This window comes from Rhipicephalus microplus, chromosome 10 (assembly GCF_043290135.1).
Source record: "Rhipicephalus microplus isolate Deutch F79 chromosome 10, USDA_Rmic, whole genome shotgun sequence".
Classification (NCBI taxonomy): Eukaryota; Metazoa; Arthropoda; class Arachnida; order Ixodida; family Ixodidae; genus Rhipicephalus; species Rhipicephalus microplus.
Genome location: NC_134709.1, coordinates 21,111,579 through 21,138,914, shown reverse-complemented (window position 1 = coordinate 21,138,914; position 27,336 = coordinate 21,111,579).

Genomic DNA, 27,336 nt, shown 5'->3' with positions numbered 1-27,336 from the left:
TATTGAACCGCAGCCGAAATGGCGTGTCTGTTTGGCCGATATATTCTTGTCCGCAGATGTTGCAATGTAGCATGTATATTACGTTACTGGAGTCACAATTAAGGCTTTCAGTTATGCAGAATTTGAAATCCGAGAAGTTCGCTTTGGATTCACGTGTTGTGAGCATCTGTGGGCATACCTTGCATCGAGATTTTCCGCAGGGATGGCACCCTGATTGAATTTTGGGGGGGTTCGTTTTTGCTCTGACAAGAATGTCCTTCAGATTTTTATCCCGGCGGTACACCACGTGAGGTGGCTTCGCGAAAATAGAAGTTAGTCGTTTGCTTTGCCTGATTATGTTGAAATGGCGGGAAAGTATGTTGTTGATTCGTGGCGCTGATGAGGAGTAAGTTAGTACAAGGTTCGTTTGGGAAGTCATTTTAGGTACTCTGTTTGGTCCCTTAATTATATCATTCCTGTTCACGTTGCGAGCACGTAGTATGGCATTGTCAATAATGTCTTCCGGATAATTTTATTTCAATAAGGAATGCTTTAGGTGTTCCGCGTGTCTGTCCAATTCCCGCATATCGGTGCATATTCTTCGGTACCGGTAGGCCTGAGAATATGGAATACCCGTTTTGCAATGCCTTGGGTGGCTGCTGTTGAAATGTAGGTACATTTGACGGTCTGTAGGCTTTTTGTAAAGGTTTGTTGACAAGCGGTCATTTTCGACCGTGACAGTAACGTCCAAAAAGTTAATGCTAGTTTTGGAAATTTTGTGCGTGAATTTTATTGACGGGTGGCATTTGTTAAAATCCTCTATGAAGCGGAAAAGACTTCCCTCATCATGGTTCCATATCATAAAAATATCGTCTAAGTATCTTCTGTAGTAGAAAGGTTTCAAGGTGCGTCCCTCAATGAATGGGATTTCAAGTGAAGCCATAAAGGTGCTCGCGAAGTTTGGGGCCATTTTCGTGCCCATTGCAGTGCCACTGACCTGAAGGAAATGCTTGCCGTTGAACTCAAAATGGTTATAATTTAGTACAAGTTCAAGAAGTGTAAACAGTACCTCGCCACTTACACTAGTTGATGAGTCAGATTTTACATATTCAGAAACCATAGCCGCTATTCCGTCATGGTGGGGTATGTTGGTGTACAGTGAGCAGACGTCCATGGTCACCAGAAAACTGCCGCCTGGGATGTCTAGACTTGAAGTTTCGCAGATGAAGTGGTTTGTGTCCTTTAGGTAATAGGGAAAATTTGGGGGGATGTTTTTTATTAAAGAATTGATGAATTCTGATATATTTTCTGTTGATGTGCTGTTACTGGATACTATCGGACGTCCCGGATTACCTGCCTTGTGTATTTTGGGGAGCAAATAGAATCGACCGGGAACAGAGTGGGCCGGTAACATTGCTTTTAACATTTTGCTGGTAATTTTCTCGTCCCGGCGGAGATTGTTTAGGGTTACTTTTATCTCCCTTTCAAATTCGGGAGTCGGGTCCGTTGGAAGTTCTTTGTAGAATTTTTTGTCTGATAGCTGTCGTTCCCCTTCCTTTAAGTAGTCCGACGTATTTAGAATTACTATGCAGCCTCCTTTATCAGCCGGTTTGATAGTAATTCCAGTGTTTTTTCATAGTTCATCGAGTGCCCTTCGTTCTGACTTTGATATGTTGTTTTGAAATGGTCGATTTTTTCCATACGCTCTGATGATATCTTTTTGAACTGCTGATATATACATATCGAGGTGTTTGTCCCTCTGCTCACCCGGACACCATGATCTGTCACCACCAATCACTCTATTCTCGTTCGTACAGTCCTTGCGATCATGAAAGTATTCATGGAGGCGGAGATTACGCACAAAGTTATCGAGGTCTTGGTACAGTTCAAATTCATTGAATCTACCGGATGATGGACAAAAGGTCAAGCCTCTCGACAAAAGTTGAAGCTGAGCGGGTGTGAGTGTTGTGTTTGACAGATTGAGGACATTTTCCTCATAAGTTTTCGGCTGCTCTTGGCTATCACGTGGCACGGGAGTGTCAGTGTCATATTCGAGAGTAAGAAGAGTAAGGATGTTTTGATTAGGATTGCGCTGTGGTTCTGAGTTCTATATATATATATATATATATATATATATATATATATATATATATATATATATATATATATATATATATATATATAGATGCACACATGCAAGCGCACGCAGAAACATATACGTGTAATTTAATACCACCCCCCATGCTCCCCGAAGAAAATTTTTGGCTACGCTTGTGTCGTTTTTTCAGACAGACTTATGTCCCCGTTGGTTAATTCTGTCACTATGGTATCGACATGGGCACAAAAGAAGGGAACAAAGACAAGGAGAAGGGTTTGCTCAGCCCTACAGTGGGAGGGAACATTTTTGCTTCGGAGAATTGAGGCCGTTATAAAAATCGAGGTGACTACATCACTCCGTCAAGGAAGGTTTCAATTATGTTATCACGGTTAACTCGAAGGTGACTATGGTTGATTACAGATGCCATCAGGTGATAGTAGGCGATGATGGTGTCCAGAGGCTGAACCAGGTAACCCCATCCTATTTTTCTTCCTCGGTCCATACCATGGCCCTACTCATACCGTATCGCTATGTACCTGTTTGGGGGCGTCAGGGAGAATAGTTTATCTGCATTACATCGAATACATCGTTTCATCCTGTTCGTTATAACGAGGTTTAGGTTTAAGCCACATTCTCGTTCTGATGCCTTCGAAACGGGGCCGCCACAACCGGTGATCGAACCAGCAAAGTCGAGCTCCGTCTACAGTACGGCGACATTAAAAAAAAAGCAGGGAATGAAACAATGTCTTTCGCTGTTCTAGGATTGCACAGACGCTACACGCAGCGAACTTGTCGCTTATTTATCCATCGCTTAATCTCGTAGTTATTCTGCTCTTTTGTTTTTTGGCGGGCGGAAAGCGAGCATTGAGAGGAGGGCGAGGAGGTGAGTAGAGAATGGGGTAGGGGGGTGACCGGGATTCTCTTGTTTCGCAGAAAGCATTTCACTGTCCGCTGGTTTGGAAAATGGACCTCCGGAGATCTCGACTTCGGGGCGCGGTCCTTCTGCCGGGTTTCAGCTCCCGTCATGGGCTACAATCTCAGCAATTCTTTAGCTCCCCAGATCTGCGAGCTTCCGGAGGAATGTGAATATCGTTGACAGGGAATGACGACTTGGAACTAGAACCGTGAACACGTGATGAATAAGCGAAAAAAATAATAAAAATAAAACGATAGCAGCATTTGCCTTATCGGGAAAAGAGGACAAGCGAAGCCTGGCATGCCCGCGGCTGAGTTACTGCTTTCCTTTCTTTGTTTGTTTATTTCTGTATTTCTATTACCAGTGCAAGCGAAACAGTTCTGATTGGTTGCGGGCGTGGCGCGAGAGTCCGTGCACGCAGCTGGAAGCGTGCCTAACCACTCAATAAAGAAGTCACCAGCTGGTTAATAAAACCACTGCTTCTGCTGAACTTTTGCAGCAGTCCTCCTTATAGTATGTGAACTGCGTTGTTTTGTAGCGGCGGTCGGTAACGCTGGGAGAGTAATATTCCTGGTACTTCAGTGAATCTGCGTGGAGCGTTGCGAATCGTTGCTGGCTCCAACCCGACAAGGCTTCGAAAGACGAAAGGTTTGATGTATTTACATGTAAGCCTGGCTTTGCTGTCACCATCGCATGAAATATTCTACGCGAGGAGGCAAAGCTGCATATTGAGTGCTTCCAAAGTTTCGTTCAGTACGATATTGTTTTGATCTTGCTTGTTTAAGGTTGCGGCGGAGGGAAAAAGAGAGCAGGGATTGTGCCAACAATGTTGTGACAGTCGTCCGCAGCTCCATCGATGTGTGACAGCGCACCACGTAGATCGCAACTAAGACACTGTTTATACACGCATACCATTTTAAATACGGCCAAACGTTGCAGGAGAGGAATTTCGAGCAACGTCACGCCAGTTGTCATATTCGATTCACCTCAAGGAAACGGCTCGTAGGAATATACGACAATACACACGAAAGCCGGCGAATGATGAACAAAGCTCACTCCAGAGGACGTGTGCTGGCAGGAAGAGGCGACGATTTATGACCCTGTTTTTTTCTCCAGCTCGACATTTCGATGCCGTTGGGATTGTTTCTCTTATGCTTTACGAGGATGCATCCGAAATGTGACATGACGCATCGCCCGCGTGCCGTTGACGGCTTTCTGTACATGTGTGCGATGAAACAAAAAAAAATCTATCTTTTCATCGCGTAGCATTTCCTGTATGAATTCGTTGCGACCTATAAACGAAGGCCGAACGGGAGGCCTTGCAAAGTGGCTCCTCCTTGCGTCGAGAACTTCCTTTCTCCTTGGGACTGTTTCGGCGATTCGGCGCATATTTTTCGTACACGGTATTGGCATATTTTTCGCATACTGTATGAATCTAGGACATGCTGTCGTGAGTGCGCTTTGTGCACAGCATGCTCTAGGGAAATTTCCTTAGATATTCTTTCAATTGATCAGGCACAACTGTACTGCTTTTCTACATCAGGTGTACAACACCTGATGTATGATGTGATGAGTACGTACCAACTGGCTGAGGTCCCTGTTACTCTATTCAAGAAGCTCGTCCAGCGAAATATGTAGGTCTATGCATCTCGTGCTTGCATTCGGTCCTCACAAACGTGGCCTCCGCGATGTGCTCTGGTGGTTCGCTAACGGAACCAATCGCGGAGGCCATAATACCAAAAGAAACATGCGCTGAGCTATCCCACATAAATAACTGGACTTGTTTAGCTTTAGGCGCCAAGCATCTTCATTAATTGCTCGATCAGGGAAAGGAAGAAAGAAAATCATATTTCGTCTGGGTGACGAGACCACTTGACTGGGCGAACGCATCAACTGCAAGAAGTGTTACTAGCTTCGATAGCGTTGAACTTGATATGAAACGCAATACAGACCTCATAATAGCACGCGGGTATCTCTTCAATACATTGTCGTAAGAGCCTATAGATGGTGTAGCGGAAGCTGCTAAGCACCACCGCATTCTTTTCTATCCCGTCTGCAGCCGGCCGTCGACAGCGCGCCTACTCGCGGCGCCAGCTCCTCCTCCTGCGTGTTCGGGGAACAACGTGTTGTCGGGGCCGGCTCCGGGGATTAGACCGGCGGCATGCTACGTCTGCTCGCTTGGTGGCCCCCGTTTCCTCTTTCTTGTAGAAGAACGCGGGGGTGCCTCCTTCTCTCCCTCGTCGAGGGGAGCTCTCGTCACTCGCACGGAGTGGAAATAAACAGTCTTGCCCTGCAACTCCAAACCTGCTTCACGTCTCCTTTCTCGCTGCCTCCGGCAGCCGACATTCCCGGCCGCTACAAAATTGGTGACCCGAACGCTTCAACGAACACGCCGCGATGAGCTCCGACGACAACGCTGCTGCCTCCACGCCTGCGGTCATCGCCACAGAACTGAAGCTACCAAATTTTTGGCCGAGAAATCCAAGAGTTTGGTTCAGCCAAGTGGAGGCCCGTTTTCAACTCCGGCACATCACCTCGCAGTCGACAAAATACCTTCACGTCGTCGCAGCCCTGCCCCCCGAAATCGCCGACGCTATCGACGACATTTTGGTTTCACCCCCCGCGCAAGAAGAATATGACACCCTCAAAAAGACGGTGCTGGACCGCCTCGAGGCGCCTGAAGAAAGCAGACTGCAGGAGCTCTTGTGTCGCGAAGAGCTGGGCGACCAACGACCTTCCCAACTGCTGCACCGTATGCGGCAACTACTCGGTGTGCACGCGCGTCAGGACGGCCAGCTCCCACTTCTTCGTGAACTTTTCCTGCAACGGCTCCCCCAGTCGGTGCGCGTGGTTCTCGCGGGTTCAAATGAGACGTCCCTTGATCGACTAGCGCAACTTGCCGATCGCATCACGGAATACTCAACTCCAACCTTTGCGCCCATAGCTGCTGCAAGAACACATGAGCAACCAGATCGACTGTCGCGCCTTGAGGAGAAACTGCAACACCTTACCGAGACCATGCAGAAACTTGTGCTATCTGGCGCTCCCCAACAGGACGAGCAACGACGCAACCGATCCCCTTCAAGACACCCAAGCTCTTCCCAGAGAAGCCATGCACGAGATACACAGGACGGAGTTTGCTGGTACCACCGTCGTTTCGGCACGGGTGCTAGCCGCTGCACTCAACCTTGCTCGTTTCCGGGAAACGCTCCGGCCAGTCGTTAACGGCGGCTTACGACATCGGCCCTCCACCCAGCCGCCTGTTTTTCGTAGTCGACCGCGTAAGCAACTCGCGCCTGCTAGTCGACACGGGAGCCGAAATCTCTATTGTCCCGGCAACCCCCGAGGATCGCCGACGTAGCAAGAACACATCGTCGCTGCAGGCAGTGAACAACACTGCCATCGCTACGTACGGCTTCCGTTCGCTGACAATAGACATCGGACTCAGGCGCCTGTTTCGCTGGGTCTTCGTGGTGGCGGATGTTAATTTCGCCATACTCGGAGCAGATTTTCTCAGCCACTTCAACCTGGATGTGAGCGTACGTGACCGTTGCCTCAAGGATAACAACACATCTCTCAAAGTACGTGGTTTGGAGTCAAATATCTGCTCATCTGGCATCTGCGCCTTCCAGCCAGTATCAGTCTACCACCACGTCCTGGCCGAATTCCCCTCGCTCACCAAGCCCCGCAACACGGAACAGCCGGTGAAACATAACGTGACTCACCACATCGTCACCACCGGGCCGCCAGTCACCGCCCGGCCACGACGGCTGTCCAGCAAAAGGCGTCAAGCTGCACGCAGGGAGTTCGAGCATATGCTGCAGCTGGGAATTGTTCGCCCTTCGTCTAGCAACCATTCATCGCCGCTACACATGGTGCCTAAGGACGACGATTGGCGCCCGTGTGGTGATTACAGAGCCTTGAACGCACCGACAACGCCGGACCAGTATCCTCTGCCACACATTCACGATTTCAGCGCGCGGCTGGCAGGTACGAAAATATACAGCAAGATCGACCTTGTAGCGGCATACCACCAAATCCCCGTCGAACCGCAGGACATACCAAAAACAGCCATAACAACTCCGTTCGGCCTGTTTGAGTTTGTCCGCATGCCCTACGGCTTGAAAAATGCCGCACAGACCTTTCAAAGGTTCATGGATGAGGTCACCCGGGGTCTTCCTTTCATCTTTGTCTACCTGGATGACATTTTGGTGGCCAGCAGAACGCCTGCGGAGCACGAAGAGCACCTCCGCCAGCTCTTTCAGCGTTTGGATGAGCACGGTCTGGTGTTGAAACCTCAAAAGTGCGTGTTTGGAGTAGAGGCGCTCAACTTCCTCGGCCACCACATCACTGCTGAAGGCATTATGCCATTGGAATCGAGGGTGGAATCCGTCAAGAAGTTTCCAGCTCCAACATCTTTTCGCAAGCTGAGGGAGTTCCTCGGGCTCTTAAACTTCCACCGGCGCTTCATTCCGTCTTGTGCTCGAGTGCTCCAGCCATTGACCGACCTGCTGCGCCGAGACGACCAAAAGGCACCAGAATTTTGTTGGTCTGACGAACACCAGAACGCTTTCCAGAAAGCTAAGGACGAGCTAGCCGCGGCTACCCTCCTCATTCATCCACGGCCTGAAGCTCCTACACGCCTCATGGTGGACGCTTCCTCCACATCGGTCGGAGCAGTGCTGCAGCAACAGGAGGGCGCCCAGTGGAAGCCACTGGGCTTCTTTTCGAAACGTCTGAAGCCTGCAGAAGCACGGTACAGCACTTTTGGAAGGGAGATGCTCGCAATATATTGTTCCATTAAGCATTTCCGCTACTTCCTCGAAGGCCGTGAGTTCTACATCTTGACAGACCACAAGCCCCTCACCTACGTATTCAAAAACAACAGTTCCTCCTACTCAGAACGAGAGATCCGTCAGCTCTCATTCATCTCCGAGTTTTCTACAGACATCCGCCACGTTCCCGGGGTCGAAAACGAAGCAGCTGACGCCTTGTCTCGCGTCAATGCTTCCAGCACAGAAGTCCTGGACTTCGAAGCTATGGCCGCAGCTCAGCGGGACGACCCCGAGTTGACAAGACTGAAGGGAGGGGGATCTTCACTCGTGCTCTCGGAGGTTGCACTTCCCTACGTCCAGAGCACGATAACCTGCGATACCTCCCAGGCAGCACCACGACCTTTTGTCCCACTGAACTTTCGCCGAGTGGTATTCAACACTTTCCACTCCATCAGCCACCCAGGTGTCCGTGCCACCCAGCGGCTGATAACGCAACGCTTCGTTTGGCCCGGAGTCAACGCGGACGTGCGACGATGGGCTCGGACATGTGAAACGTGTCAGCAAGTGAAAGTGACTCGCCACAATCGGGCTGCACTACAGGAATTTCGGACTCCTGAGTCGCGGTTTGACCACGTTCACCTTGACCTCGTCGGACCACTACCGCCCTGCCAAGGATTTAGGTACCTGCTCACATGCATCGACAGGTACAGCCGGTGGCCCGAAGCTATACCAATTGCGGACATATCAGCTGAGACCGTCGCGCAGGCCTTCATTCAAACATGGGTGTCCCGCTTTGGCTGCCCCGCCCGCATAACAACTGACCGGGGACGGCAATTCCAGAGCAACCTCTTTTCCGCACTTTCAACGCTCCTCGGCACGAAGCTGCAGCATACAACCGCCTACCACCCCGCCAGCAACGGAATGGTTGAGCGCTTCCACCGGCAACTCAAAGCCGCACTGGCAGCGAAACTCGACCGCCAGCACTGGGTGCAGAAGCTCCCGCTCGTTCTTCTTGGCCTACGCTCAACGGTGAAGGAAGACCTCGGCTTCAGCGCAGCGGAAATGGTCTACGGCTCAACAGTGCGCCTCCCGGGAGAATTCTTCTCCGACCACACACCTTCCGCCCCAACAGCCTCCGATCACATCGAGAAGCTGCGCGCATGGCTCGCGCAACTCAGGCCAACAGCACCTCGCATCGCCCGCAACAGGAAAGTTTTCACTTTTCCTGACATGGACTCTGCTACCCATGTGTTCGTGCGACACGACGCAACGAAGCCGCCCCTTACTCCGCCGTACGATGGCCCATTCAAAGTTTTGGGACGTACTAACAAAACCATCGCAATCGACGTGCGGGGGAAACGAGAAGTCGTCGCCGTTGACCGCGCCAAGCCTGCTCATATTGAAGTTTCCATTCAAGCAGCCTCTCACGTACGATTTCAGTGCTAACCATTGGACTGTGACCTTCCACTATTCAGCCAGTAACTGCTGTCCTTCTTTAAAAGCTCCGCAATCTAGGGGGGGGGGGGGGGGAGCCTTTGTAGCGGAAGCTGCTAAGCACCACCGCATTCTTTTCTATCCCGTCTGCAGCCGGCCGTCGACAGCGCGCCTACTCGCGGCGCCAGCTCCTCCTCCTGCGTGTTCGGGGAACAACGTGTTGTCGGGGCCGGCTCCGGGGATTAGACCGGCGGCATGCTACGTCTGCTCGCTTGGTGGCCCCCGTTTCCTCTTTCTTGTAGAAGAACGCGGGGGTGCCTCCTTCTCTCCCTCGTCGAGGGGAGCTCTCGTCACTCGCACGGAGTGGAAATAAACAGTCTTGCCCTGCAACTCCAAACCTGCTTCACGTCTCCTTTCTCGCTGCCTCCGGCAGCCGACATTCCCGGCCGCTACAATGGTATTAGCTAGCGGTTTAACAAAAGCAAGCAAGAGTGGCCAGTGCTAGCTAACACTAGTCAATATTTATCTGTACTGTTACTATGTAAGCAAACATAAAATAGCGAAGCCTAAAAGCAGCAAGCCAAGGTGGGACAACGAAAATAAGCACACATATTCATTGATGTTCATGTAAGCATCTCTTCTTATTCCGACTCGGCGCGTTGTTTTTTCTCTCAGTATGTATTAAATTGCCCACTTAATCAGTCATAAACAACAACAACAAACTAAACTCTTGAACAAGTAGTGCAGGCTCTATTGTTCAGGCTCTATTGTTTTCCGAGCTGAGTAATGCATCAGCGCATTTTGTATTTATTGTAATGCCATTTGTTATTTGATGTGTTGTAATTCACTTTGCCCAAAAAAATTTGCTAAGTATTCTCCCTGAATAGAGTCGAATGACTAAATAACTCTGAATGAATTGATCGTGCAGTTATATCGGCGTAGTCATTGGCGAGAATTCCGCAATGGCTCGGCAGCCGCTAAAATGTAAAACAATGTCCTTTCTCAAGTGCTCCGTGATAGTCATGCCTGATTTCATGCACCAGCTGCTCGTTGAATTCATTGAGACAAATTTTAGATGATTTCTTTCTGGCTTTAATGAGCAACAATATGTTGTGGCTTCATTATCAGAAAACATTTATTATTTCTATGGATTCCTCGAAGGATTGTGTAACACCAAGTTTACATCTTATTTCTTTTGCACCCTTTGATGGCTATGATAGAGTATTCCGTAGAAGTAATATGCCAATTTTTCTCAACATAGTGCGTAACAGCAGGTCCGATTCGTTACTGCGAGGGAAAAAAATCTACGCGAAATATATTACCAACTCCATCGGGAGTACCAAATAACGCGTGTTAGAGACCTGTCTCCATTGTTATCCGTTTTCGGATACTCGCCGTGAAATAACGCCCCATTTATCGGCTGATTTGGTTTCGTGCAATCTACACGACATGAGTCGATGTGAAATGGGTGCTGTAGAACCGGTCAGACAATGGACCTTCGCTGGGACAACGCTGGTATTAATAATGTGGCAGTGATTTGTTTCGCTCACAAAGGGTCACTCGGAAGTCTTCCCTCATTGTATCTGATGTCTTCCGGCAATATATATATTCATTGGCGACTCGCGTTCCAGCAGAGTGAATCCGATAACGCGCTGCACAGCCAACGTCCGGGGCTCAGATATCAATACGTCGCTGCCCACTGTCAAAAGGTCTCTGTCATCGCCGTGTAATTAATTGTCTGTCCAAGATTCTTCATCTGGCGGCTCTGCCCTCGTAATGATCCATGTACCCGTTTGATTGCTTCCGAAACAATCTAACGGCGACTTCCGCTACTCGAGATATCATCGGCGAACGGTGCTTAGAGCAAGTCATCATTTACGGGGCTATGAGTCCTAGTTGTCACATGATACACAGCGTGCAGGAATAAGACTGTGGCGGGTACGTCTGCTGTGGCGGGATCGCTCCTATGTATGTGTCAGGATCGCACACTGTATGTATGTCATTGGCATCATGGATAGAAATATTTTTTTAAAGAGACCTTTCCTGTTTTCCTACGCTTTCGCATAAGACAACTGGAAAGCGAAAGCCGCCTTATTTTTCTTCTTTGTCGATCCTTAAGAGTATATTACCTTCATTCGTACGTTCATGTTATCAGCGATATAGTAGCCCGGAGAAAATAAAACAAAAATGCGCCGAAACTAGTCGATGTGCATGCATTCACTCATAGCCCCGTCGCGGTGGTCTCGTGGCTAAGGTACTCGGCTGCTGCCCCGCAGGTCGCGGGATCAAATCCCGGCTGCGGCGGCTGCATTTCCGATGGAGGCTGAAATGTTGTAGGCCTGTGTGCTCAGATTTGGGTGCACGTTAAAGAACCCCGGGTGGTCTAAATTTCCGGAGCCCTCCACTACGGCGTCTCTCATAATCATATGGTGCTTTTGGGACGTTAAACCCCACACATCAATCAATGCATTCACTCATAATTGTTAACAGGCACCCTGCCAACTCTTGTTGATGCGCACTGCGACAAGCAAACCCCTGACAGGACGAAACTGACGTGGAAGGATTTGGAAGAAGATTTGAGAGTATAGGACGGGGCTTCGGCCGTGTGTGCGGAGGTTAGGGGACTGGATGGCATGCTGGCGTCTGTGCAGGGATTAATGAAACGTGACCTTGCCGGTGCGATGACCGCTAGGCGTATCCGTGTCGTGTCGGTCTGTCTCTGGCTTTAGGCAGCTCAGCGCTCTCCCTATACGTCATTAATGCTGGCATTGCGCGAAACGCAAGCTTTCGCGCATGGGTTTATCTCGTCTGTGCTACACACTTCGGATTGCTTCTGTTGGAGAAGCAAGTTGAGGATATACTGCACTTTAAGAAAAAAGTGACCTTTAAGTCTTTATTGTAAGCCGTGACATACCAGGTATATGACTCGCCTAAACCACCCCAAGTTTGCCGACGAGACAGTGGTTTCTTTTAGGGGCGAAGCTCCTTATAGGGTGTGGGTCTGTCCTTCCTCCGTTGGTGTATGTAGCCACCTTGCAAACATCCCTCTACACCCCTCAACCGATCCACCATGCTGGGTTCAGCGACCATAAAGTCAATACTGTTGCAAAGTAGCCAACATGAAATGCAAGATAGAGGTGTACTGTCTAGGTGCGCGTTAAAGAACTATAGATTTCCCTCTGTGTCCATCCCTTGTTTCTACATGACCGCCTATAGAGTTTCAACTTTGCAAACTGCCCACTACTTCGTTTTCGCAAACATCCCGCTACGCCCCATCGCCGATCCATCACATCACCGATCATAAAGCCGTTATAATGAAGATGGAACGGAAGCGACGTATGGCTACCACTTATCAATAATATAATTTCTTGTATAAATATATACCTGTCTCGAGATAGGTAATGGTGCACTTGAAGTTGTAAAAGACTATGTCTACTTAGGGCAGGTAATAACCGCGGACCTGAACCGTGAGAGTGAAGTAACTAGAAGAATAAGAATGGGGTGGAGCACATTCGGCAAGCACTCTCAAATTGTGACAGGTAGATTGCCACTATCCCTCAAGAGGAAGGTATATAACAGCTGTAACTTGCCGGTACTCAGCTACGGAGCAGAAACCTGAAGACTTACAAAGAGGGTTCAGCTTAAATTGAGGACGACGCAGCGAGCAATGGAAAGAAAAATTCAATTCAATTCAATTCAATTTTATTTACCAGTTTATACATACTGGATGGTTGCGTTGGGTTAAAAGCTACATAAGTAGCTTGACGAGACCCAACGACCAGACTATACAGGGCAGTAACAGCAAGCAGACGAAAAAACCAACAAGTAAAACAGAATACCATATCGTATGTACATATACAGCGATTTACAGGGATTTCCAGCATGAAGATTGCAGGAAGAAAAAGTGAAAATAAATACATGTGCATAAAAAGTGCTAGAAAAAATAAATAAATAACTGCTATATACAATAAAATACGGCTATAGCATAAGTAATAAACATAAATAATATTAACACAGAATTATAACACCGTACCAATGTGGCAATACTAGCTATTCGGGACAAAAAAAAATAAAAAGAGAACACTGGCAATATAACACAGCAAGAAATTCATGTAAGCAGAAGACTGTGTTGAAGAAACAACATAAGTTACGCACAATTCAATTACACAGAAAGTCACAGTATGTGATATTACAAGTGAACGAAATATAAGCGGAAGTCTTTTTTACTGACCGTGTCAATGTCTTTATATTTATTTAAAGCAGATGGTAGGTTATATGCCAACGATTGATGTTTGTAGTGCGTCCTGAAATATGGAACTGACCATGTCTCAGGGTTCCTTGTGTTCACATTAATTCTACGACGTTCTAACGATGCCAACTGTTTTATATAGTTCTTGAGGGATTCAGAAGCATATTGCACAGTATGTAATAAACGAAAAGTATAAAGGTTGTCAATTCTAATAATGTTGTACTTAGGAAATGCTTCTCTGGTGCTAGAATAATAGTCTATGTTGTCAATATAGCGAATAATCTTCTTCTGTAGCATCAGAATTTTACGTATGTTAGTTATAGTGGTTGTACTCCACACTAAGGCGCAATAATTTAAGTGGGCATGAAATAAAGCATTATAAATCTGTACTTTGGCCTTTGTAGGTAGCAAACTACGACATCGTGATAAGACACCTGTCACAGAGGAGAGCTTTTCACATAGGTAATTTACATGCATGTCCCAAGTAAGTTGTGAAGAAAAGTGCACGCCAAGGATTTTGTGACTGTCAACTATTTCGATTTTTTGACCTTCAAAAGCAATAGTATTATTTAACGGAAGCAATTTGTTCTTGGAGCGAAAAATAATTACCTTAGTTTTCTTCGCGTTGATCCTAAGTTGATTTAGCTGAGACCAGGTAGATAACTTTCTTAGCAGTTCATTGCAATCCGTTGTCAAGTTGCTCACGTCGTTCCCAGACAATATGACAGTGCTGTCATCAGCGTATATAATAAATTCAGCATTAGTATTAAGGTTCACAATGTCATTAATGTAGATATTAAATAAAAGCGGCCCTAAAACGCTTCCTTGAGGCACGCCGAATTTGTTTATTAGACAAGACGACCTGTGACCGTTCACGTAAACACACTGGTATCTGTCACTTAAGTAAGACTTAAACAGTGATAAGCAGCTACCACGTACTCCGTAGCATTCTAGTTTGTCTAATAAAATGTTATGACTTAGGCAGTCGAATGCCTTACTAAAATCTATAAATAACGCCAGCGCATAGGATTTCCTTTCTATGTTCCTTATTATCGTTTCCTTGATTGACAGAAGGGCTGTTTCTGTTGACCTGTGTTTCGTAAATCCGTGTTGCGCGTTAGTTATGATACCAAACTTATCGAAGAAATTGACCATGCGACAGTGTATAATTTTTTCTAGCCCCTTAGAAAACACAGGTAACACCGAAATTGGCCGGTAGTTATTGGGGTCATTAGGGCTACCTGCTTTCAATATTGCCGAAACTCTGGCGTATTTCATTGCCTGTGCGAATACGCCCGATTGAAGCGTTAAATTGAATATGTGAGCAAGAACAGGAGAAATAGAAGTTATACAATGCTTAATAGGGCCTAGTTGCAGGTTGTTTGTGTCTAACGCATTAGTATTTTTCAAGGATTGAAATGTAGCGCAGACTTCGTATTCATCAGTAGGCTGGAAGAAAATGCTTTCGACAATAAGACTTGAGTTTGTTATTCCCGACGTTGCAGCGCAGGTGGGGTAGAGAGCAGGAATAGCAGCGTTAATGAAATGTTGGTTAAAGTGATTAGCGAGGGCCTCGCCTTTCAACTCAGTACCGTCATGAAGTATACTGTTTGGAACACTTTGTTTGGTCCGACGACCAAGAACATCGTTTATTATTTTCCATGTCTTATCGGGCCGCTGCTGTGAGGCGGACAGAAAAAGTTGCTCGTAATAAGCTCGTTTGGCACGCCGTAGCTCATAATTTAATTGGTTTCGAAAAGCTTTAAATTCCTTTAATTGTATTTGCAAACGAGACTTCAAAAATGAATGATACAAGGAATTTTTACGCGAAATCATTTTCAAGTGTTCTTTCGTTACCCATGGCTTTCTCGCTTTTTTTGGTGGTTTTACTTGTTTCATAGGAAAATGCCTTTCGTATATTTTTATAAATTTCTCTATGAACTCATTGTATGCCTCATTGACGGACGTTAATGCCAAGACAGAAGACCAGTCTTGGGCCATTATCTCAGTTTTAAAGGCAACCAGGTCACTATCTGTTATTCGCTGAACAGTGAATGTTTCTACCTCACGGTTTCGAATTCCTCTTTGATTTTCATATAGCGCATAAACAGGGAGGTGGTCACTAATGTCCGAAGCAACAGTACCAGTGGTGTAAATCTTTGTCTCTGCGTTTATTATTAAATGGTCAAGGCAAGACAATGTGCCGCACGTAATGCGAGTTGGTGTAGTAATTAAATTTTTGAAACCACTCGAAGACAGCAATGTACCGAATTCCGTGGAAGTAGTGCTGTCATCTAGAATATTGATGTTAAAGTCGCCACCGCATGTCAAGTGAAAGCTGTTTTTGCAAGTGAAGTCAAGGAAACTTTCATAATATGCTAGGAAACGCCTAATATTTCCACCCGGTGGGCGATAAACAACAGCGAACATTTCATTTTGATCGGAGACAGTGAGAATTTCGTAATCTTCTGTTGACACGCAGTATTCATGAACTAAATGGCATTTCTTCTCTGTAGTCACATAAAGCGCAACACCCCCTCCACGTTTATCTGATCGATTGGAAAAGAAACTGGCATATCCAGGCAGTTTCAGCTTGCTACTGTTGTTCGTATACCAGGTTTCAGACAGCATAAGAACACCCACTTTGAATGAGAGTTGCTCTAAAAAAAGCAAAATGTCGTCCTCTTTATTCATTACAGAGCGAGTGTTAATATGCAATACTGATTGGCATGACGGGTAATCAGATTTAATAGCAGAAGGTGACGCTAAATTTATGTATGCGCAGTCGTTATCCATTTTGATGATACGGCGCAGTGTTCAGCCCAGCCTGTCACCTGCGCCTACGCAGTTGCGTATGACGACCCCGAAAAAATCTTATCAATATCGTGCGCATTCGAAACGTGCACGGCGGGCGTATCGTCAGATTGCTTCGCATAGATTTTCCCGTTAAATGACCAGACGGATTTCCATTTGTATTCATACTTTTTTTTCACAGCAAGAGCTAGAAGTTTCTTTAAGGCTGGGCAAAGATGCTCATTCACATAGATAGCATTTTCACTGGTCAGTCCGACATCTTTGTTAGTTAGACGAGCTCGTTTTGCTTTCCTTATAATGCTGTCTCGCTTTGCACGAGACTTAAACTGGACGATGATATTACTTCTGCCGCTGTCTCGGCTCGGCACCCGATGACAGACCTCTATATCACCTGCAGTTATTTGCTCATTTATGGCACTGCCAATCTTAGAGACAATGTTAGTAACAGATTCATTGTCTTGTTTCAGTACACCTTGTATCTCGAGGTTTGCCTTCCTCGAGTACTGCTCAGCAAGAACAAGCCTTGTTTCAAGATCCCTGCCTTTGCTCTCAAGACATTTACACTCAGCACGAAGAGCAGCATTTTCGCTTTCAAGATTCCTGTTCTTTGTAATCACATCGTCCAGTTTCTTCTTGTGCTCCTCAATTGAAGTGAAGGCAAAGTTGAGGCTTTCCGTCATTTGACGCTGATCATTTTTTAGCTCACGGATTTCATTCCGTAAATCCCTTTCAAGGGAATCACGAAAAGATTTTATCTCTTGTTTCATCTCTTCTTTTATCTTTAGCAGTTCTGCCTTCATTTCTTCCTTGAGTTTAGCAATGTCTTTAGCCATTTTTCAATTCCCGCACAAGAATACAACAAATTCCGGATTCACTGTTTGGCAGCAGCGACGAAGCGTAGATATGTAACAAGGTAATAAAATACCCAATATATCTGGAACACTAACCTGCGATAAGAGTGCCAGAAGGTTTAGCCCGTGCACACAGCTCTCGCCGCTACTGCCAAGTGAAAGCTGCGACAACCACGTAGCTCCTTTTGTAGGGCGCAAAGCGTGACGTTGATCCTGGAGACAGGGCGCAGGCGCAGCCGACAATGACGCCTCCTGGTACCAGACCCTGGATTGCTTCGGAGAAGCGGTGGACCGTTTGGACACTTTTGGTGCGGCTGCTTGAAATGTCCTGCGATAAGAGTGCCAGAAGGTTTAGCCCGTGCACACAGCTCTCGCCGCTACTGCCAAGTGAAAGCTGCGACAACCACGTAGCTCCTTTTGTAGGGCGCAAAGCGTGACGTTGATCCTGGAGACAGGGCGCAGGCGCAGCCGACAATGACGCCTCCTGGTACCAGACCCTGGATTGCTTCGGAGAAGCGGTGGACCGTTTGGACACTTTTGGTGCGGCTGCTTGAAATGTCCTGCGATAAGAGTGCCAGAAGGTTTAGCCCGTGCACACAGCTCTCGCCGCTACTGCCAAAATGGTAGGTGTAACCTTGAGAGACAAGAAGAGAGCAGAGTGGATTAGGGAACAAATGGGGGTTAAGGATATCATAGTTGAAATAAAGAAGAGGAAATGGACATGGGCCGGGCATGTAGCGCGTAGACAGGATAACCGCTGGTCATTAAGGGCAACTAACTGGATTCGCAGAGAAGGCAAGCGGGTTAGGGGGAGACAGAAGGTTAGAATGGCAGATGAGATTAAGAAGTTTGCGGGTATAAATTGGCAGCAGCAAGCACAGGACCGGGTTAACTGGCGGAACATGGCAGAGGCCTTTGTCCTGCAGTGGACGTAGTCAGGCTGATGATGATGATGATGATGATGATGATGATGATGATGATAAATATATACAGTGTTTTTGACGCCTTTGATGGTGTAGTTGGCGATATTCGCGGATGGTTCACAGTTTAGCGATGAAACCCTCCAGCGATTCGCCCAACTCATCATTCGTTCCGTGGATATGCTGTGATTTGTTTTTCGCCAATTCACTACCCTTCCAACAGGTGCTATCTTCTCCTGGCCACTTATTTTTCTATAAAACACATGTAAAAGTCACCAATAAACGTACAGGCCTCAGGGATCTCGCGCTTATCGGCCGCGCGCTGTTATCTCCGCTCGCGCTGTCGCAAAGGCAAAGAAACTCAGCCTACAGCGCACGATAGTCACGTGCGACAAAGCAATGGCGTGCGTTTGCGTGGCAAAGCAGTTTATAAGACAGTGCACAACCGATATCCCTCGTACATACATGGGCCAATCGACAGCGTATGTCCTCGTGATGTCACATGCAAGGACTGCTTTATAGCGCCACGAATTGTCCCGGAATGACGGGGAACTGGGAAATATATACGCGCTGGCTCTTTGTATTTTTCACGGCTGGAATGGTAGGGCTACGAAAAAATACAAACGCCACCGCCAAAACCTGCCATTTATCTGTGCGAGAGGGTCGCGCTACCCGGTCTTCGTGGCAACCATGAGTGCGTTTTCGCTGCTACGTGCAGTAGTAATTAAAAGTTCGTCGCCTTTACGTAAATCATCATCCTTGACCGAGAGTGAACCGAAATGTTTGTGGAAATTGTGCAGGAAAACTTAACGCTTTTTACCGAAAACCGGCGGCACAAACATATAAGAGTATATAAGAAAACCACTGATCTAAAATATGCAAAAGGCACTCCGAGTCGTAGAAATGGGCGAATGTATCTTGCTAGGAAGCGCAGCCACTATTACAAAGAACACACAACACAAGCGCTTATGTTGTGTGTTCTTTGTAATAGTGGCTGCAGGCGCTTCCTAGCAAGATGGATCCTTACCAACTGGCCCGATACAATTGTTTATTGGGCGAATGTAGTTTGGTAATTTGGTGCCATATATGCAATTTTTTTTTGTGGAGGGGGGTGAGGGTGTGGTGGAGTGGCGGTTGTAGGCGGAGCTTACATTTATTCTAAGAATGGGCACGACTATAGGTGACATTGGCATTGCAAGGGCGCTTACTGCAGAGAAATGCTTCAATTGCGTTTACCCGATAGCGAAGGCCATGAGATGGTAGAGCTCGTGCGCCTTGCAGTCCGGACGTGGTGTTTTAAACGTTGGTTTTAAGAGTGACTTGAAGTCTCCTTAAAGTGGATACCCTCGTAAGAGAGTATAGTGGGAGGAAGGAAGGAAAATATGAGGAAAGAGTATAGTGGGACCCGAAATAAGGTTAATGGGTCTCTAAAGAGTCATGCTCGCGTCAAGTCATGATTCACCATACTGAGTAATACCCATACGGCTCCTTTTTTCTCATAGGTAACTTTTTTTCTACTCTTCTACATGAATACTCTACTCTTTCTATACGTCTACTCCTTCTACATAAATCACCTTGCATAAGTTTAAAAGCTCTTTTTGAGCTGCGCTGCTCATACGTGACCGTACGGCTCATTCTCGGCATCCATGAAGGACACAGGAGGGAGAATTGCGTAATGAGACAGACACACAGACAGACAGATGGACGGACGGACGGACGGACTGGCGGACTGACGGACAGACAGACAGACAGACAGACAGACAGACAGACAGACAGACAGACAGACTGACGGACTGACGGACAGACAGACAGACAGACAGACAGACAGACAGACAGACAGACAGACAGATAGACAGATAGATAGATAGATAGATAGATAGATAGATAGATAGATAGATAGATAGATAGATAGATAGATAGATAGATGAAGAGAGAAAAAAAAAGAAAGAAATAAGAACGAAAGAACGAACGAAAGAAAGAAAGAAAGAAAAAGAAAGGAAGAAAGGAAAGAAAACGTGGCGCAGCAAACGCGCACACGGCAGGCTTCCTTCGCCCCCATTTTCCTGATAAGGCAGGTAGTGCTGAGTTTTCATTCCTTGGCGCCGACGCGCAGCTGCGTAAAGGTGAAGGGAGACGAGCCAGAGATTAGGAAATCGGAGCAGGAACATATAGTACTCGGGCGCTCACTACGCCTCGAAATGCGAACGTGTTTCGCGAGAGATTACAACGTGGATGGGTTCATCTGGGCGTCGCACATTTGCCGGATGACCTCTGCAGAAATGCCCGCTTCTTTTTTTTTTTTCCTTCAGCTGACTGGCTACACTAGCGGTTCTCTTATCGCGCTATTTCACTCGAAACTCAACTGCGTAGCTCACTCAATTAGGATTATGGGGTGATGTTCGCAAGCTGTGAAAAACGAGGGACGTACTCTTACTCTGTGTAACAGTTAGATTGCGAAAAAAAAAACGCCTCTCTATGTGCAATAGCCGAATGCAGTGGTGATAGCGGGCTTCGGCTTGAACAAAGGTGGTGGATTCTGACGATGACGTTGTTTAACTAAGCTTACTTCGTTTTCTCGCGGCGAGAGGAGGGAATCGAGGATGGTGCATTTCGGATGACCGGTGTATGCCAGATTAAAACTAGGCGAGCTCCACAACTTGTAACGCGTTAGAAAATGGGTTCGCGTGCATTCCAAAATATGCCTGCTTGGTTAGCGCAATGCTGCAGGTTATTATATTGTAACGGATATAACAACCTCACAACCGGGACGTCCTATTTACAAGGTTTAATAAGGGCGAACTTGTGCCCAAAGCCAAAAGAACTACACAGTAGCTGGGAGAAAGCAGCGAACGCTCGTCGTCCTCTTCTTCTCTTCTTTTCCGCTGCTCGGTAGCAGCTCGTGCACAGGCTGGGCCGGCTCGTGCCTTCCGGCGGGCTTCATGAGTCGTAGCGATGCCGTCAGCGTTCCTCTTTTAACAACGTCTGCGTTGTACTGCGCCTTAACAATTCCTCGTGGCATTATCCCCCCTCTCAAGCGGCATCGCCCCGATGCTTGCGATGAGGCTGTTTTTTTTTTTTTTTTGTGTGTGCAAGTTTGTAAAAATGAGGTTGCAGTACGTCAAGGTATTGGGGTGGCTAGGTTTGGAATCGGTCGTAGTACGGTTTCATCCGTACAATGTGTACACGCTCCGTGGGATTGCGTCGCCTCGAATGCAGGTGGCCTGCAGGCTTGACTTCGTAGACGAGGTCATTGTGTCGCTGTACGATCTCGTAGGGGCCAAAATACCGGGAAATGAGTTTTTCGGAGAGGCCTCGTCGTCGTACTGGAGTCCATATCCACACTTTGTCGCCAACGTCATATCGCGTGTCAAGTCTTCCTCGGTTGTAGCGGTCGGCATCGATGCGGTGTTGGTGGCGTATTCGGTATCTTGCTAACTGGCGGGCTTCTTCCGCTCTTTGTAGAAAGTCGTCAAGATCGGGGGGGTAGTCATCTTGGTCTATTGGTAACATAGCATCCAGTGTTGTTGTAACAGCACGACCGTAAACTAGTTCAAATGGGGTGATTTTGGTGGTCTCTTGCACAGCCGTATTGTAGGCGAAAGTGACGTATGGTAAAATTTCGTCCCACTTTTTGTGCTCGACATCCACATACATGGATATCATGTCCGCTAAAGTTCTGTTAAGGCGTTCGGTCAGGCCATTGCATTGAGGATGATATGCAGTGGTTTTCCTATGAACAGTGTGAGTCATGTTGAGCAGGCACTTCAAAAGTTGCGCCGTGAAAGCCGTTCCGCGATCGGTGATTACAACCGTTGGAGCGCCATGTCGCAGGACTATTTTGTGTACGAAGAATTGGGCCACTTCTGCTGCCGTTCCTCGTTCCAAAGAGTCTGTTTCGGCGTATCTAGTTAAATAATCAGTGGCCACAACGATCCATTTCTTGCCGAGTAAAGATGTCGGGAAGGGTCCAAGGAGGTCCATTCCAACTTGGCGGAAAGGCGCTTTCGGTGGATCTATAGGTTGTAGAAGGCCCGCTGGTTTAGAACGTGGTGTTTTTCGTCTTTGGCACTCGCGGCATGTTTTGACGTAGTGTTGCACTGAAGCTAGTAGCTTGGGCCAATAATAATGGAGACTGATCCTTGCAAGCGTTCGCGTCACACCCAAATGTCCAGATGTGGGCTCATCGTGACACGCTCGAAGTATTTCTTGTCGCATAGTTGCTGGAACGACAAGCAGGAACTTTTCGCGGTTGGGCTTGAAGTTTCTCTTGTAGAGAACGTTTCCTCGGAGGCAGAACAATGCGAGGCTTCGAGAAAATATACGGGGTACTTGTACGTCAATTCCTTGCAGGTGTTCGATAAGCGGGAGTAATTCTTTGTCTGTACGTTGGAGTTCGGCTATTTGAGTGGTCTCGACAATTCCTACGAACGGAAAGTCGTCTTCTTCTGATAGTGGTGTGTCTGTAGGAGCCCGTGACAAACAGTCGGCATCGGTATGTTTTTTGCCAGATCGGTATACGACGGTTATATCGTATTCTTGCAGTCTGAGGCTCCACCTTGCTAGTCGTCCAGATGGTTCCTTTATGTTCGCCAGCCAGCAAAGCGCATGGTGATCGCTGACTGCCTTGAATGGTCTACCATATAGGTACGGCCGAAATTTACTGATGGCCCAGACGACGGCAAGGCATTCTTTTTCCGTGGCCGAATAGTTTGTCTCTGCTTTTGTTAGAGTCCGACTGGCATAAGCTATCACTTTTTCTTCACCTTTCTGCCACTGTATTAGAACGCATCCAAGGCCGATGTTACTGGCATCTGTGTGTATTTCCGTGTCGGCTGTCTCATCAAAGTGAGAAAGAATCGGGGGGTTTTCTAACCTCTTTCTCAATTCGTTGAAGGCGCTTTGTTGCTCGTTTTGCCACTGGAAAGGCACATCTTCTCTCGTAAGTCTCGTTAAGGGTTCTGCGATCTTTGAAAAATTTCTCACAAATCGTCTATAGTACGCACATAGACCTAGAAATCTCCGTACTGACTTTTTGTCTGTTGGCACCGGAAACCTTGCGACGGCGGCCGTCTTATCAGGATCAGGGCGAACACCTTGGGCGCTGACGACATGCCCAAGAAAACGAAGCTCTTCGAAAGCTAATCGGCACTTCTCTGGCTTGATTGTCAAATCTGCCGAACGGATTGCCTCTAACACTGACCGAAGGCGCTTGATGTGCTCCTCAAATGTAGCCGCGAAGATGACCACGTCGTCTAGGTACACTAGGCAACACTGCCACTTCAATCCGGAAAGCACAGTGTCCATCATGCGTTGGAACGTTGCCGGCGCACAACAGAGACCAAACGGGAGAGCCTTAAATTCGTAAAGTCCGTCCGGGGTAACAAAAGCAGTCTTTTCGCGATCACGTTCATCAACCTCGATCTGCCAGTATCCACTTTTCAGATCTAGTGATGAGAAGAACTTGGCACACCGAAGTCGATCTAACGTGTCGTCGATGCGTGGAAGGGGATATACATCCCGTTTAGTCACAGCATTCAGTTTCCTGTAGTCGACACAAAACCGTAGCGTGTTATCCTTCTTCTTGACAAGCACCACGGGAGATGACCACGGGCTGTTAGAAGGCTGGATAACATCATCTTCAAGCATTTCTCGTACCTGCTTCTTGATGACTTCCCTTTCCTTAGGGGAAACACGATACGGGTGCTGGCATACCGGCCTGGTTGTCTCGTCCGTTATGATCCTGTGTTTTGTAATGCTCGTGCGCCGTACCTTTGAACTGTTGGAGAAACAGCTGCCAAATTCCCGCACGAGGTCGTATAGCTGTTGACGTTGAATCTCTGAAAGATTAGGATTTACGTATATTGTGTCGCAGGCATCAGATGGAAGTTTCACATTCGGTGACGTCGTTTCAAGACTGCATATTTCTGTCACTTCACAGAACTCATGAAGAAACGCTATTGCCGTCCCTTTTGCGATGTGCTGGAATTCGTTACCGAAATTCGTCAAGAGGATGTCTGTGCACCCGTTTCGCAGCTGGATAATCCCTCGTGCCACACAAACGCCTCTTTTCAAGAAAACATCCACGTTGCTCTCCGCCACACCCTCGTAGTCGCTGAATGCATCATTATGCACGAGAACCATTATACTGCTCCGTGGCGGTACAGTCACATCATCGTCGACGACGCGCAGTGGAGTGGTACATCGTTCATCTGATCGTGCTACCTTTAAAGCTTGCTCCGTCGAAAAGGACACGCTCGACCTCTGTAAATTGATAATCGCACCATTAGCTTGTAGGAAATCCATTCCCAGTATCACTTCCCTCGAGCACACAGGCAGGACGACAAAGTCACCGACGTAAGTGAAGCCCCGTATCATGACCCTTGCGGTACATCGGCCGGAAGGGGTTATGAGGTGACCACCTGCAGTACGTACTTGAGGTCCACCCCATTCGGTCAGAACTTTCTTGAGTCGCTTCGCTAATTCGTAACTTATCACAGAATAATCCGCACCAGTATCGATCAAAGCATTGAGCTCTAGTCCGTCAATCACCAACGGCAAGTCTGAAGTAATTTTCTCTGTACTGCACTCCTTTACCTGGAAACAGTCGTCGTTATCAGGCTCGTACCGCAGTGGAGGATCTTCACATCCCAAGTCGCCAGCGGCCTCGCCTCCACAGGTCGCCCTCTTCAGTTTCCCGGATTTGGGCTAGGCGAACGCTGCCTAGACGTGCTTGGGAAGGGACGTGGGCTAGACGAGCGGTAGCGCATAGGGGATGGTGAGCGTGGTTGATGACGACGAGGCGGGTCAAATTCCCGACGTGAGCATAGGTATTCTTCAATCTCGGAAGGTCTTTCGCCGTTTCGCGGACACGGTGCATTGATGGCGAATCCCCTAAGACCAGCTTGACGATATCGGCAGAATCGGTACAGGTGGCCAGCCTCTCCACAGTGGAAACACAAGGGCCTACGTGTGGCATCTCGCCACACATCGCTCTTCCGTGGCATCATCTCTCTCGCACGAGGTGGAGTGCGTGTTGCCTCTACGATTTCAGGCGGGCTGCGCATTGTCTGCACATAAGTACTTGGTGTCTCGATCGGCGAACAGTGCAGAGTAGGTCGCCTGAGCACCTCGGAGTACGTTACCGCCCGTCGTGTCGCCGGCACATCACTCCGCGGCTCCCGCATGGCCTGTCGAATTTCGTCTCGGACAACTTCAGCAAGAGACAGCTCGGGGGTGACATCAGGTGACTGCAGTTTCCTTAATTCTTCCCTGACAACAGACCGGACGAGCTCGCGCAATGTGTCAAGATTATCCACGACGCCTGCTGAGTAGACTCCTGCGGATGCACCGGCTACGTCGCGGTTGTACTGTCGGGCTCTCTGCTGAAGCGTCGTTTCGATGGTTGTTGCTTCCGACCGAAACTCAGCAACAGTACGGGGCGGATTGCGGATGAGTCCCGCGAACAATTCTTGCTTTACCCCGTGCATGAGGTGGCGCACTTTCTTGTCTTCCGTCATGCCAGGATCAGCTCGCTTGAAAAGGCGGGACATGTCTTCGATGTACATCGCGACAGTTTCGTTCGTTCGTTGAATCCGTGTGCGGAGAGCTGCTTCCGCCTTTTCCCGGCGATCACTGTTGGCGAACGTACTCAGTAGCTGCCGCCGAAACTCTTGCCACGACGTCAGAGATGCCTCGTGGTTTTCGTACCACACTCGTGCAGAGTCTTCCAACGCAATGTAGACGTTACGCAGCTTGCCTTCCTCGTTCCACTGATTTAGATTTCCCACTCTCTCGAAATGCTCTAACCAGTCTTCGGCGTCCTCGTATGGGTCACCATGAAACACCTTTGGGATGACCGGTTGGCTTACGATGAGTTGTGCCGGCGTAACTTGGCTCGTCATGGTGGTGGCGGCGCTTGTCTCCGTCACCGATGCCCTTGATACAGAAGGGAGTGGCCCAAATTCTGGCAACTCTCCTCGGATACGGCGGCTGACTCGTTGGTGCACCGGTGTAAGCTCCACTGGTTGCGGCTGGTCAGTGCTTGGACTTCGCTCTTGCGTGGGGCTCGGAATCATGTACCCCGCACCTCCACCAGAAAATGTAACGGATATAACAACCTCACAACCGGGACGTCCTATTTACAAGGTTTAATAAGGGCGAACTTGTGCCCAAAGCCAAAAGAACTACACAGTAGCTGGGAGAAAGCAGCGAACGCTCGTCGTCCTCTTCTTCTCTTCTTTTCCGCTGCTCGGTAGCAGCTCGTGCACAGGCTGGGCCGGCTCGTGCCTTCCGGCGGGCTTCATGAGTCGTAGCGATGCCGTCAGCGTTCCTCTTTTAACAACGTCTGCGTTGTACTGCGCCTTAACAATTCCTCGTGGCAATATCAAGTCTTAGCGTGCATTGCGTTTCACCATACGCAAGCACTTTACGGCCGCAGGGAATAGGCAAGCGGAATACGGCCACCGGGAATTCCATTTCTTGACCTAATGTGCAGCACAACTACGTGGCTTGTAAGTCATGGAGCTTAGGTGCAGAAAGAATAGGAGGAGGAGGAGGAGGGGGAGGAGGAAAACGAAAGGTATTACGTCATCCGAGGTCTTCTGCGCGGAAAGGATCGCGTTTAGGCAAACGATCATTCTTCTTTTTCGTTCGTCGAAATAGCTTCGACGAATACCGTGCTAAGCGCGAAGATGCTTCGCCGCTAGCTCCGCGCGCGCTTTAGGCGATGCGTCGGCCCCGGACTGCGTAGTAATGGATCCCTTCGATTATCGGTGACTTCAGCCATAGCCTCCTTTACTTCAGCCATAGCCTCTTTAGAAAATAAAGGAGGCTATGCTTCAGCAGCGTTGCGTTCGCGGTATGCCTCTGCTGCTGGGGAGACTGGTGGCGGCCGCTGCAGAACTTTCCATATAAAGCTCGCCGATTTTCGCGCTCTAACCATTCTTGAAAGTGGAATTAGTCGGCTGGGAATGGAATCCAGATCGATACGGTTACTTTGAAGAACTAACAGTGTAATTTATTTTTTATAAAAGGCGACGAACTCTCCCACCGCCAACCGCTGCACCTCCTCTCCACAATACTCCTCGTCGACCCTCACGAGCTCACGCAAGAAGATACAATTGTTTGGGTTGTATATTGGTCTTGACTGTTTATTTTTATTATAAGTGGAATGGTCTACTTTGGTGAAATGAAGTTTTGTGAAAGTTTTAAGCACATACACCACAAAGAAACACGTTAACTCACTGTACAACTAACTACTATTAACTGCGCCGCAGGTATTTTCGAACTTTGTCCTCTTTT